Below are 14,413 nucleotides of genomic sequence, written 5' to 3'. Positions count from 1 at the left end.
AAATATCATGCAAATTGTCTTCCAAAGTTACAGTTTCAATGACATCAGTCACTGTATCAGTATTATTTAATTTCACTCTACAAATTGTAGATAAGTACGTTGATATACACCAACATTGCTAGATTAATACTTTAAAAAATATGTTTGATTTAAAAACTATTATCTTAAACTATGGATACATCTGCACACTTATGCCTTACGAAAATGAAAATGATCAGCTTCAGCTAATGATTTCCATCTTCAAGGTTGCAAGAATGTGTGCGGATTTGGCTTACTAAAATATCTTTCCGGGAAATATAAGACACTTGGTTGGGCTGAGCAATAAACATTCACCCTACTCTTCTCTTTTTTCCTTTTCTTAAATTTCATGGTAAAGTGTTCCAAAATCATGCTGCAAAGTCAGATCGCTGGAGTCACAAGATATGGGGGTGACTTCAATGTCTTTGATTGCATTACATACCAAGTCAAGTTAGTCAAACTCAATTATTTCTCTGATCAGGTAAGGTGTCAAAAGGATGTCAGAATTCTTCTTTTACTGTGGTATCTCAAAACACAGACAGACACCTACCTGACCCCCAAACTAAACCCTTAAACCAATGTATGAAACTGCAAATGGATTAAGACTGCATCTACAGCCTCAAGCAAATGCGTGGCAGGGCAGAGGAGGTGCATTTCTAAAGTGAGGGAGAAAGCTTGTGCTCCCACAGCTCTTTTACATAAAGAAGTTCTACTTTAAAGTGATCATTTGTATTTCAGTTTCTCATACTGTTTATTAATAACAAAGCATGCATGCATCGCCGTGAGGAGAATGCACGAGTTGTATGAAAAGGAAAGACGATGTTACCACGAGCGTCTACTGTTGATACGCAGACTCACACATCTGCACCCAGTGAAAGGAGGTTTTTCTCTTGCTGGTCACATTGTCAGAAGAAAAGAGGCTCTTTATCATATGAAAACGTAGATGCCCGTGTGTGTCTTAGCAACTGGCTTGGTGCAGAGGAGTGAGAAAGTCAGAGAAATGGACAAAAAAAGTTAATGTGGTTTTTGTGTAACTGCTCAACCTGCATCACTGAAAGGTTTTTTTTTTTCTTCTTTTCTTCTACCGAGATTCAAAGGAAATCCACAATCTGAAAAAAAAGTCACACATGCTGCATCATGCATCACACTGTTACCTGATAAAGGACACACGTTTATTCTGGTACCCGTTCAGAAAAAAAGAAAACAGATTGACTGTATGTCAACTTGCTGTTGTGCCTCATATTATTCTGATAATATTACTTTAAAATAAAAGTATGATACATATGATGTAGTTTTTAATATATAATGTTGCCCACAATGCGATTGCGAAGGCTCCTTTGATGATCGGCTATCTATGTCTGGCCTACTATAGCCGGGGTGAGTATTCCTTAGGTCCAGAGATATGAGATCCAAGACCAGGCTTCAAAGTTCCTGTATATAAATACGATGACTGTATGAAAAGATCCGCCAAGGAGCATGTATGAAAACACATCCATGAGTAGAATTGTTCACTGCAAATGCAAGAGTGGCACCCAGTAAAATACTAAAAGGCCCAGACTCAGAGAGGAGAGGCACTTAGGGTATTATTTGTCTTGGTCTAACATCACATGCTGGTTTACTGTTATGGCTCAACGCCTCCCCGTTGCGAAAACCCAAAGGAGACTGATGGAGAGCATGTAGAACTCAGGAAAATAAGGACTGGGGGGGGCAAGAGAAAGAAAATGAAAAAACTTGCTACATCGAGTGCGGTCTTCTACATTGCCCTGCTATAACTGAGACCGCCAATGCATTACAAAGACAGTGTAATCCTGGGTTACAAGTAGCTAATTACTAAATAATTAATGCAGACAGTTTAACCGGAGAGAACCATCTCAAACTTGTATCAAAATTAGCTTAATGTTTGTGTCTCTTTATGGTTAAGCAGGATGCCTCTAGGACTCATCATACTGAAGACAGGCCTGAATTTCCTCTCTTTCCTTGATGTCTGATGATGACACCTGTCCAAATGAACACCTGTGAAAGACCGTATCATTAATTGGGGCAAACTGGGCTTGCACAATTAATGAAATCAAACTCCACAAGCATTAATATAATAATGGATTCCTTCTCACTCCACCCTATTGCCAGACACACGATTGGCCGTACTTTAGGCATTGAACCTAGATTGATCCCAACAGAGGCCTCAAAGTCGAGTAAAGAACGTAAATGACAAAGAGGAATGAAACCACTAACACTTAGAAAAAAAGAAAAAAACGTTTTGGCATGAGGATTTTGGGTCAGTTTCGAAACAACTCATTCCTAATTAGCGCTTGTGAGCTCGACTCACCAGCGAGAATGTGAGAATCCAGACACCGTGACTCAGTATGTGTAATTTGTACGGGCTTGGCAGCCTTTGTGGTAACCTTCCTTCTTCTGGGAGAGTCTGCAGGTTGAACATGTCCCTTAGCATATCGTCCTTACCGTACTTTATGTTAATATTATGAGAACAGTCATCCCCGTCACCCCACAGTTCAAGGAAAATACTATATTTGATCACCTATTTCATTTTCTTTTTTTTGCACATAATTGTATATTCTCTCATTTTTAATTCTCTACTCCCTTGGATGTTTCACCATCTAGGTCAAGGGTATTGGGATGGAGGAAAATTGATGTCGCCGCTCCATGCAACTTGGCAGAAAGCAAAGTCACTTTGTGACTTTCTCATTCCTCATGTTGCTGTTTCCATGTTATGAGTTAAACTAGAGAAGACAAATACTTTAATAATAAGGAATATACAAAACAACGCCTCAAGGGATTTATAGTCTATTTTACTATTGAAAACCCCATTGGAATACAGTACTATGAAGATGAATTGATAAATGAATTGACCGATGACAAAATAATGTAAACAGCCAGCCTCCAGAGTCACTCATGCAAGTTCTATACTGTTGCTTTTGCCATTTAAATGTGGCATTAACAGCCTCTGATCAAGCTCTAATGGTATTCATAGTTGCCACGGGTTCTTTCCCAGCAATATTATTGAGATCATTTTTATTCATGATCTCACTCAAATTGTCCTTGGACGAAAAAGCAGATTATAGGAGACTGGACTGACCCGTGGGTTGTGAATAAACATGAAAAACAATCAGTGTTCCATTAAAGACAGAATGGTGTTTAGTTCTTAGCCTCTGGGGTACGATTGGAGAAAGGGGGCATCAAAAGAATGATGGAATCATTAGAAATTAATTGAAGTGAGAACAAATGATCCTGACGGATCCTGTCCCCTAACGCCTCATCTAGTTTTTCAACCTGCATGTTATGTACATTGAAAATTAAAGGGGGTCATTTGACTGCACGATGAAAGACCCGGTCATGCATCACCGCATTTTTGTTAATGATCATAATTACAAGCACAACTCTGTCTGTGCTTCCTCAGTATAACCAGCTGCTGAGATTTCAGCACTTCAACTGTGATCCACTTCCATCATTCAGTTTGAAGCCATTTGTAAAAAGAAAAAGCACAAGGAGGCTTTGCCAAAATGCTTCTGTTTGTGCACAGCGCATTTGCGATTTCCCATAGTTGACAAACAATACAAAAAATAATAATTCTTGGAAGTTGTGTGTTGTGCTTCAAATACTTCTTTGCAGTTTGTTAATCAATACTTTGGGTTATAATAAAAGAGGCTCTCTGCTTGATGGACCCAAGAAATAAGTTGGTTTGGCTGCATTATCAAGAGATTGACTTCGTCTCCCACATTCTCTTATTGAAATAGAAAGGGATAAATAATTGAAACGGTTGCCTGCGGGAGCAACCTGTTCAGGAATATCCATAGCGACACAAAGCCAAGAAGTAACAGGAGGCGAGCGGAGAGAAGCTGAGTGACAATTCAGAAAAAAAGAGCAAAGAGATGCAGGCAGACAACTCTCCTTCTGAAAGTCTGTCAGAGCTGTAGCCATGCACACAGGCAAAGTAACAACAGGCTTTTTGCCTATTTAAATCTTGACAATTGAGTTGAGAGCAAGGCTCAGGGCACTTGAGTCGGCAGTTGCCGCGTGGAGCTGTTATATACTTCCCGTCAGAGCTTTCCAATAACACGGGAGAGAGACAGGAAAGGGGCCTGATGTCAGATGATACCTGGGAAACGCCTGCTGCTGGACTGACCGACAATCGGTGACGAAGGAACTCCGACGGCTTCCGCACCGACCGTTCATGCTCACTCAGGCATTCGACTTGTCCCCCCACATGCTTGATGCGGAGGTCGATGGCAGGGGTTCAAACTGCGGCGGATGTTGTGCTTGACATCGTGGAGCGTTAACTTAACTGTTTATGTCTCAGTTCGATCTACTTTTTATCATGGATGTTGTGTACTTGGTAACGTACCGTATGCACCCACCATGACACTTGATTGAAATATTAAGTGAATGTAAAAGAAGATGAAAACAAATCGCGTGCATATGATATAATAACTTGGGTGGGTTTTCATGAGCAGACAGGTTGCAGTTAAGTCACACTGAGTTATGTGCAATGTGGGATTTTGCATTAATACGATTGTAATATGAATTTCACCAGTAACCTGCTACCTGCTCTGCAAGTCCCTCTTGGGAAACAGCTATTTAAACAGCTATTATTTTGCACTTGAGTATTTTCTACCTAAATGTACTGTGCATTTGCACGTTTAACTTTGTTTGCACGCAATCCCGAGGTTTACAAAAGCACAAACAAGATGCCTTTTTATTTCTAGTGCTGCTTGGTGAGCCTGATGATACTGATCTCAGTGTTAATGAGCTTCTCACAGACAAACAGCGGCCTTCTATGCCCCTTTAATTGACACGGCACCCCCGCGTGCACAATACCACTTACCTGTGTCAATCTTACTAGACGTCTCAGCCCATCTGCCATCGCCATTTGCAGCAGCCATCCTCTAAAAGTATGCCGCAGCATTCTCATCACCTTTTTTGTTTATTCCATCATTGGATACCGACCTATTTTTCATTTATATATTTTCACAGTTGCGCTGCTGGTGTAATGCAATGTACTTTGTGTTCAACAATGAGTAGAACAATCTACCAGTAATCATTTGGAGCTGGTGAATTGGATTGAACACTTTTTAATGTGCTCGGAAATTAAAGTCGTTTTCGAATAACTGAGACAACGTTGTTCTTGGTAGAAAAAGCCAAGTATACTTGCACTTTTTTTAGGGACACTTTTTCCCACCCTGCAGCCTTGTCAATTTCATTATGCTTCATATATGTACATAAATTCTCTGTGGACATTTACTACATGGTTTCTTTTCTGGATGCCATCATAAAATGTTCATATAAACACCACAGAAGTGTTGTCAATGGGAACAAATGTAAATGCGCGGTTCCGCTGCTGTGAGCATGTAGAGACATTTGGATTTTATGGACAGAACAAGTCAAGTGTGTAAAGTTCAACAGAAACATCAAAGAAAATGAACAGAGGCAATGACATTTTAATCGAAACGACCACCCGTGTAAAAATAGCATTGTTGACAGAGGTATTTCATTTATCCATAACATTTCTTTTTGTGACCCCAACTGCTCGTTCTACCAGAGAAGACAAATGGATCTTTGTTTGTACATGAAGGTCAAATATAAAGATAAACCAGGAGAACAAATCAAATTTTCCTTGTGTATCCAATACAAAAATAACTGAAAATAGCCTGTTTTGATTTGAATATATAAAGTGAAGCACACATTTCTATATTAGCAAACATTATATAATGGTTGCCAGTCATTGCTTCATGGCAGTCTAAAGTAAATAATAAAGGACAGCAATTCTGATAACTGTATTAACCAAATGCTCCTGGAAATGTCATGAATTCACCGAATGCTGACTGTAATATTTCTAAATGATGCGTTATTAATTTTACTCAATTACAAAGGATCCTTCGTTTCACATCAGAGACATTTGAGCACAGCTTCGTGTAATTACTAATTCATATCCCTGAGAATACCTCTTTCGTTAGACTCGAGTGCACTCGTTAAAAGAGTGAGGTGAGTTGCTCATGGGTTTTCAGGCCTTTCTTTGAACATCAGTCTCTGTCCGACACTGGGAGGAGCGTTACCACTCTCCACATCAGTCACTGCCCCCCCACCCCCCCTCTCCTGCACCATCAAAGTCAGAGTGCTGCCGTCCAACGTATTCAAAACAGTCTTATTGTGTTATGTTTTGGTCGATTCAAGATGTTGAAAAGGCATAACGGCATAACAGAATACTGTTAAATCAGCTCTATTTTGATTCCTCACAGTCAATTTGGGTAAAATGACTCTTTGGTATCTGTTGCTTTTGGTATTTGGTTAAACTGGGAGTTTTTGACAATTTCTTAGAGCCAGTTATACTCCCCATACATTAAATGCACTAAATATCCAAGGAGAGATGAAAAGCAAAACGATGAGAATGCTATGATAGAATACAATGGAAGGAGAACAATTATTTTTCTATGTCTATGATGATGGCAAACAATCTATTTCCCACATTGCATGTGTACATCTGAGTAACGTATTTGTATTTGGGTTCCACTCGAACTGGTTTCTGTCACGGAGCTTGATCCATCTTCCAACCAGGATAACGAGTCTCCAATGAATGGAGACGGCCTGAGGGAAGGAACCGGTTCTGCGTCTGGTGGTTCTGTCGTACAGGTCTCTGTAGCGCCGACCGGAGGGGAGGAGGCTCGACACCTTGTGTCCGTGGTGTGAAAGTTTCTGCAGTGATCCTTCCAGGTGGGCAAGCTGGAGCTAATTATGCTCGATAACGGCGGAGTACAATGTTTTTTTAGAACGTACTGTGAATTTCAGGAGTCTGAAAGATGGATCCTCTGATGTTGCTGTAGAACAATGCCACTTACATTTCAAACAATTTACATAACGAGGGCCACTACAAAGTAGAAGAAGGAGAGAGAGGAGAAGAGGAAGCCAGGCCAGAATTGCCTTTCAAAAGTGTGAGGGGGAAAAATATTGTATCGTTAATGTTTCTGTCATTTATTCAGGATTAGAGGTTACACAGTCACTCCGAGACTTCACATCTTTCATCAGCCCCCAAGCAGTTGTCGCTAACAGAGGTGGATAGATGGCTGGTTCACATGCCGCAGTGTTTTTCTCTGTGATAAAAAGTGTCAAAGCAACATTGTGAGGATAAAATCCCCACAACAACCAATCCCTACATGGTGGAATGTCGGCATGTGAAGGGGTTTTGGTTATAATGGCAAAGTTTAATAACTTGGCTCACCTGAAAGTGTCATTCAGTGTAATATTTCAAGATGACGGCAAGGTTTGCATTATTCACTTGAATGGAAAATCACTATAGAGCAAGGATCATTTTATCCATTCAAGCATGTGGTGATATAATGGCAGTGTGAGTGGATCAGTTGTCTGTCTCTACCTGAAGGTAAAGCTGATGCTATGACATCGTATCACTATTACTTAATTCTGTCAAAAGATGCAATCAATCAAAAATAAGCAAAAAACTACATCTTCTCTAATCCATTAAAAAATAGTGTGTTTATTCTTAAGCTCTCAATTAAATTGTGGTATGTGCTTTACAATCTTTTGGCAAAATATGAAATCCTTGAAATTCAAGAGTATATAAACGAGTACAAACATTCAAATGAGACACTTTTTAAAATCTGTCGGGAGGGAACACTTTTTTTGAGCAGTTCTTGTAAACAAAACCATAAGTAATTAAATGCAAGATAATTAATCTTAATTATAAACAAAGCAAACAAACTGAATGACACATGTTTATTTTTTTATTCATTTTCCAGAAAGCACATATTATAGTCATGTATAATCAGTTGAAAACATAACTTTTGTAAATATGAAGGAACAACACCTTCAATATTTCATTTCACTCATTTGTCTCTCATTTGACTAAACACTTATTTGTAACCTTTTTTATCAGAGCCCCTAATTTCTGTTTTGGAAAATAATCCTATTGATCCAATGGAAAAAGACTGGGCAGGCACACTAATTCTGTTTCATCCACATGAAGAGGGAGGGAGAAAAAAACTAACGTATATACCATCAAACAAAGCAAAAGGGACACCTGGGCATCCACTGTGAAGCACAAACTGCTGTGAGCTCTTAAAGGTGCAAATGAGCCATTGTTTGGTATTCGAGTCGGCTTGTGTTCATAACACCTGCACACACTGATATGTGCACACTGGTGGAAATGTTGCATTTCCAGAATCTTGCATTCTGGTATATTTCAGCCTGTTTGCACAGTTAAACCTGTTACTTCATAACACCTGATTATGTTGTTCTTGTTTTAATCCCTATCCCCCCAGCTCCTCTAGCTCTGTGGCGATCTCCCCTGTGCTCGTCTTTATATAGGTGGAGCAGCATTGGGGGAGTGATTGAAAAGCTCTCCTGTAGATCTGGGTGGTTTGTGGGGCGAGTCCATGACTTAATCCGTTTTACCGCCCTGCCACACAAGTAGAATATCAAACAGGCAATTCCTGGAGAAAGGAAGAGAAATAGACTTGGAGAGAAGGGGGAAAAAAGTGAAGGCCCGAGATACAATTATCAGGACAAATATCTGCCAGTCTAGCAGCACTGCGGAGAAAAAGCGTTTCATGTCTCATTTCACTTTAGTTTTCATTAATTTGACTCTGAATAGCTATCATGTATTTGTGCAATAATCAGCTAAAGAATCAAGGGTGTGCAGCATAAAGTCAGTAGTCCTGATCCACCTTCTGAAACCAACTGAACACTAATAGGGAGCTTTATTAAAAGGGGACGGAGCTGCTCCACCTTGTTAAAAAAATCAAGTCGGACAGTGAACGACTGGTGGATTTGAAGTGTAAGTGTGTCATGTCGGGGAATTTAACGTGGGACCTCTATGCTCCTCCTTGCAAAGAGTAGGAAGCGTCAATAAAGATTGACGTGACCCCGTCATACCCTCCCCCGTACATTAGGAAAGCCTTGTTTTCACGTACATGCCCTTTGAGGAGTTTGCTCACCACGTCCTGTCACTGAGTTTACGATTCTCGACAGCCACCGATACGTTATTTTCCCGGCTACAAACACGGGTCATGCCATCGTCTGGACCCTTAACACATCACTGCATTGAAGCTGAGCTCATCTTCACCCATTGTAGACGAGCAGGAAAATGTAAAAAGGAGACTTTGAACAGACTGAGGATGTGTCCTTTCTGAAGTCCAGGCTTTTAACAGAAGAGTGAATTTATTGTGTGTGGATGGCGTAGTACAGCACTCCTAAAAGCACTGGTAATGAAAGTCAGGCTGAAGTCGGTCTGTTTAGTGACAGGTTTATTAATGGCTTTCCAATGTGATGTATTATATGTTAACTGAACTTTAAGGCAGCCTACTGCTTTGCGCTTTGTAGTGAAACGCGCAATTTTTAGCTTTGATTCCTTTCTTGCTCTATCAGATAGAGTCTCATCCCTGTGTGTGATTTAAGAACGACATACTTCAGTTGATCCAGAGCTCATGTGGCGTGCGGCGTGCAAAAGCAGCAGGAATTTCATTCTTCCTGAAGACTGGGACATCAAGCCAAAATGTTGACATTTTCATGTAGTTTTTCCCATTACAGATTATAATGGATTATTAAGGTGCAGCCAAATTAGCTTGTTCTTTACCCCCACCATGTATCCCCTTCCTACATGCCTTAAAACATTAACGCGCGCCCGCAACAATTAACGATGCATTCGCCCCCGCAAGGTTGTAAACCGAGGGGAAACGCTAAGGTTTCAATACAATGTTCACACTCAATGTTCTGCACTATTGTAACCACCTTCTAAAACAGCCAAATAGGCCAAAAGAAGGCTACAAAAGTAGCTACGTCTAGTTTTTATTCTTTTTAAAGGCTATTTTCCCTCATATTTTGATGATTTATTTCTTAGCTTGGATAGGAACCTGTATCAGCCGAATCCATCTTCCTCTGCAAGTAAGACAGTAAACACTGAACCTCCATGTTACAACAAAACAACTGTAGTACACATGCTTGAGTCGAAGCAACACAAGTATCCTAACTCACAGAACACAACTTTTAGATGGACAGGTGACTGTAAAAGGAAGTGATGATGGAGAGAAGTCTATTAGGGATGGTATTAATCCTAAATAACTAGCTTGAGTTTTATTAAAAACCCATATTATTTGAATTCAGTTAATCCCAATGAATACCCCTCATGGTCAATACACCACAAAACATACCTACGTATTTTTGATGTGATTGCTATAGATTAACATACTTTGTGCATCGGCGGACATCAACGTGTCTGCAGATCATTAAAGGGAATGTAGCACCCCGCTACCACCTTTACTCTTTGTGATGCCCCACTATCGAGCCACGAAAAAAAACTGCCTTCAAGCACTTCACTGATAAGTTTGGTTTAATATTAACTCTGGCAGCTTTTTGTGTGAGTGTCTGTAAGAGTGTGTGAGTGTGTGTGGGACTGACACGCTGATGTATAGCGGTGAAAGATGGATCTATCAACTAGCTGTACGATGCTGCGATGGCAATGAAATATTGTTTCTTGAATATTTTCACCTGAGACAAAAGTGATGGATGTGGATTGTCTTCTTCATACCTGTTCATTTGGACTCAGAACTTCAGAACTACTTTCTATTAATTTAAAAAATGGACGTTGTCAGTTCTTTTATTGACTTGTACGTCTCTTCTTATTTGGAGCTTCTCCGTTGCCTGCTGCAGAATTCTCATCATCATTTATATACACGGGCAAATAGCCCAAACTGTAATATGCCCAAGTTGAAGTTTATTTGATTTCTAAAGCTTATCTTCGCATTTCACCTGTCAAATGTGGAGTCCTAAATCTCAAGTAGTTTTAGCAAGCTAACACAAACCTGAACAACCCCAAACACACACAAAAAATGAATAATTTTCCTCCATGTTTAACAGCTGAATTTTCAAGACACAAATTTGCAACTGCAAAGTGAAACTCTTTGTCTGCACTTGGTAGAACCTGTCTGTCGGGACAGGAAATCAATATATGTAAGAAGTATTTTTCTGCTCTAACAGCAGACTGAGCCTTGCTTTCACATGATCATTCAAACTGACAATAGAGAGGAGAGGATTAAAAAAAGTATTGTTGTTCAATACATTCTTGTAGATATTCAGTGATATGTGTAGTGAACAATTCACCAATCTGTCATACATACACCAATGGGGCACTTTTCATCCAATACAGGCATCAGATCTAAAGCAATAATAGGAATGCAGAGTAATGCTTGACACATCAAGGAGGCAATACTACTGGATGATTGAGCTCTTTTCATATTGGGCTTCACAATTAAGTGAGTGAGTATAAAGAGTCCTTGTAAGGCCTGTGTCTTTGCGTCTTTGGGGTCGGCACCAATCTGTCAGGGTTGTATTTATGTTTCCTTTCACATGGCCCACATGACCCACAAACACACCGCCCTCCACTGTTTGAAGTCCATGTTACGCCCTCCTCTAAAGAGAGGATACCGTAACTCGCCGTCACACGTGAGCTGGCCAACAGGTGAGTGAGGTGAAAAAAATTGCGTGGGCGCACAAGCAGGACCAACAAAACAAAGTACCGTTTAAACAAGGTTTATTTCACCTATAATACGGTAGTGAGGGAAAAGGGGCTGAGCGGAACCAAAGCAAAGAAATTAACCAATGAAAAAGACCCCTAACCTATCTAGTCTAAACACAATCTGCTAAACTCTCTGATAAATACAGGGGGTGGTCCGCCCAGGTCTTACCTAGTGTATATAGACAGAGGTTTATCTACGGGTAGTATGTAAACCCCAGGGTCTCTTACCTACACACTCCCATTGTGCGGTCCCCTTTTCACTGGGACAACTGAAGAAACAAAAAATGAATAGTACAAACAACGTGATAACCACAGACAGAATAACAACAATAACTTAACCTTGACCAGTTCAAATACATATGTAAACAAAACACAAGAACTTTCACTTGAACCCAGCTCCGCTCAACACAATAGTTCCTTCAAAAAGTTATTTTTCGCAACAGTCCTTCCGCTCTCTCTCCACCAGCTCTGCCTCCCGGTCTCTCCTTCCCGACCTCCTTTTAAGCCACGGCATCCTGCAGTTGATTGGCTGTGGGTGAGGGTGATTAGTGGCTGCAGGTGGGAGCGGGCAGTGGAGATTACTGCATGGTGGGTGTGTCAGAACACCTGTGGGAACAAATCAAAACACACACACCCCCCCTCCCCCAAGCAGGCAGAGGCACGTAACAGTCCAGTATAGTTCATATCATGTATGACCTGACGGTTTGGCTTGTTCTTCTGAGCGATGTCACTGTAAATGATCGACTAATGCTTAGCAGGTCGCGGTCGGCTGAGCGGCCACGGAGAGACGATCTGAATTGTCGAAGGCTGATCGTTCTGCGGGTAATATTTAGATTGCCCACAGCGGGGCTAAAACGCTCCTTGAGACTGGACGTGCGTATGATAGGCAGCTCAGGAAAAGCAAATATTTTGTGCAGATATATTTTACAAATATTACTGGTGTTAGGGTTCGGAATCTTGCTTAAATCCCTAATACTGTATGGTACATTCCATATTTCAAAAAACACAAATATTGACTTTTTTGAGGGGGCTCAGGGAGGGGCGCTGCAGGTGGGGTGATGCCCCATTGCCCTCTATTGGGCAGCTGCCACCATACCTGGGAATTGGCCGGGGAAAAACCAGGGGCAGGCGATTGAATGCAGCTGTAGTAAATGAGAAAGTTAGGAAGAACATTAGGACAGGAGCTGAAATGATAGGAGCGGATAGGAACAAAATGAAGGAAACACCAGCATAAAATTAACAGGAGGTTACAGATATATTCTTGCAGCTCCTTTAATTAACCCAGACTATACAAAATATTGTGTCTAGTTACAGTGATAGAAAAGCTGGAGTTTTGTATTTTGTTTTCTTGGTGACCAAGCAACTGCAGTTAATCTTTCAGCCCTTCAACCTCGTGAACTTCTTTTATTTGTTTATTTGATTTGCAGTGCTATGGTGTCTTATTATGTCTTGGTTAAGATTTTATTCAGCAAAAAGATATGTGTAAATGTTTCAAAACAGTATCATTACAGTGTTGGAGAAAAAACGACCAGCATGACTTCCCGGGAAGTGGTTATTTATTTTCACAATGCTTTCGGAGGGATTTTATGTGTCTAAGTCCACTTCTGAGAAAACACGACAAATGGAGACAGTAGCTTAGACCGCCGACATTTTTGGCCGACCAGCATCACTTCTAGTCAGAAAAAAAAGTGCTGCTGCTAAATTTTCACTTGACTGTTTCAGTTGGATTGTTTTGCTTACACGTATGCAGGGAAAGAAGGAGTCCAATGTGTGGCTGCCAAAGGAGAATTTGAAATTGTCTTAAATATGCAACAAAACAAAAACAATGGTCACCAACAGGAGCAGAATTGGGTCAGTGTTTCTGTAATGCAACCACTGTGGCCGGTAATGAATGACTGATGTTTGTTATCTAGTTTATAGAGCAACTCTTATTCATACTGCCCTGTACCACAATGTCTCAGCACAACAGGTCCATAAAGACAATGGCTGCACACCCAGCAAGTGGTCAAAGAACAAGAGAATGAACACGCTGCATGTGCTTTTTGTAGAAGTACAGCTACCATGCTGTTAAATTTGATCTGAGCAAAAAGAAAAAAAAAGATATTTTGGACACAGGTAAAAAAGAAATAACTTTCTTTTTAAACTGACAGGGCTAGTTGAACAGGGAAGATGTACAGCAAGCCATTTAAAGTATTGTGTTTCCTCTGAGAGCAATGGCTTTGAGAGTAGACACATTTTGCCCTAACACTGGTAATGTATTACTCAAATCCAAACCATGCTACAGCAAGCTGCTCCAAACAAGTAATGGATATAATTAAATATATAACAAAACACTAATCACCATGCTGCTTTATGTTTGCAAACATAATGAATACCTCAATTCACTCAGTATTTTTCCAGACGGAAATCTCTGTAACTTAAAAGTGAGGCGGTGACACAAGACACGCAGAGAAGAAACCACTGGCTAAATTTAGTCTTTTTCAAGCTGGCAGGTTCCAACATTGATGTAATGAGAAGAGGCCAGAATGGACCCATAAATCAGATTTCACTTCTCATGAATGCAGTAAATATGATTTGGTCTGCCATGCAGCATTAATATTTTTTAGGTGCAACCGCAGCAGTGTATAAATCACACTGTTGGTCTGCCAGGCCAGAAGATGCACAATGTTTCATATGTTTCACATTGCCTCCTGAAGCCGTAAACGTCTTATCTTGCTCAGCAGCTGGATGCGCGAAAACGTTCTAAGATCACGGGAGAATCATCGGACCCATTTCACATAAAAATCAATTTGGTCTTCAAGGCTGCAAGTCATGGTTTTGTGTCCTTTACATCAGAGTATGAACCAATCAGCATTCTGT

Source organism: Gasterosteus aculeatus, chromosome Y (genome assembly GCF_964276395.1).
Source record: "Gasterosteus aculeatus chromosome Y, fGasAcu3.hap1.1, whole genome shotgun sequence".
Lineage (NCBI taxonomy): Eukaryota > Metazoa > Chordata > Actinopteri > Perciformes > Gasterosteidae > Gasterosteus > Gasterosteus aculeatus.
The sequence above is the reverse complement of the archived record's forward strand: the minus strand, read 5'-3'. Positions refer to the sequence as shown.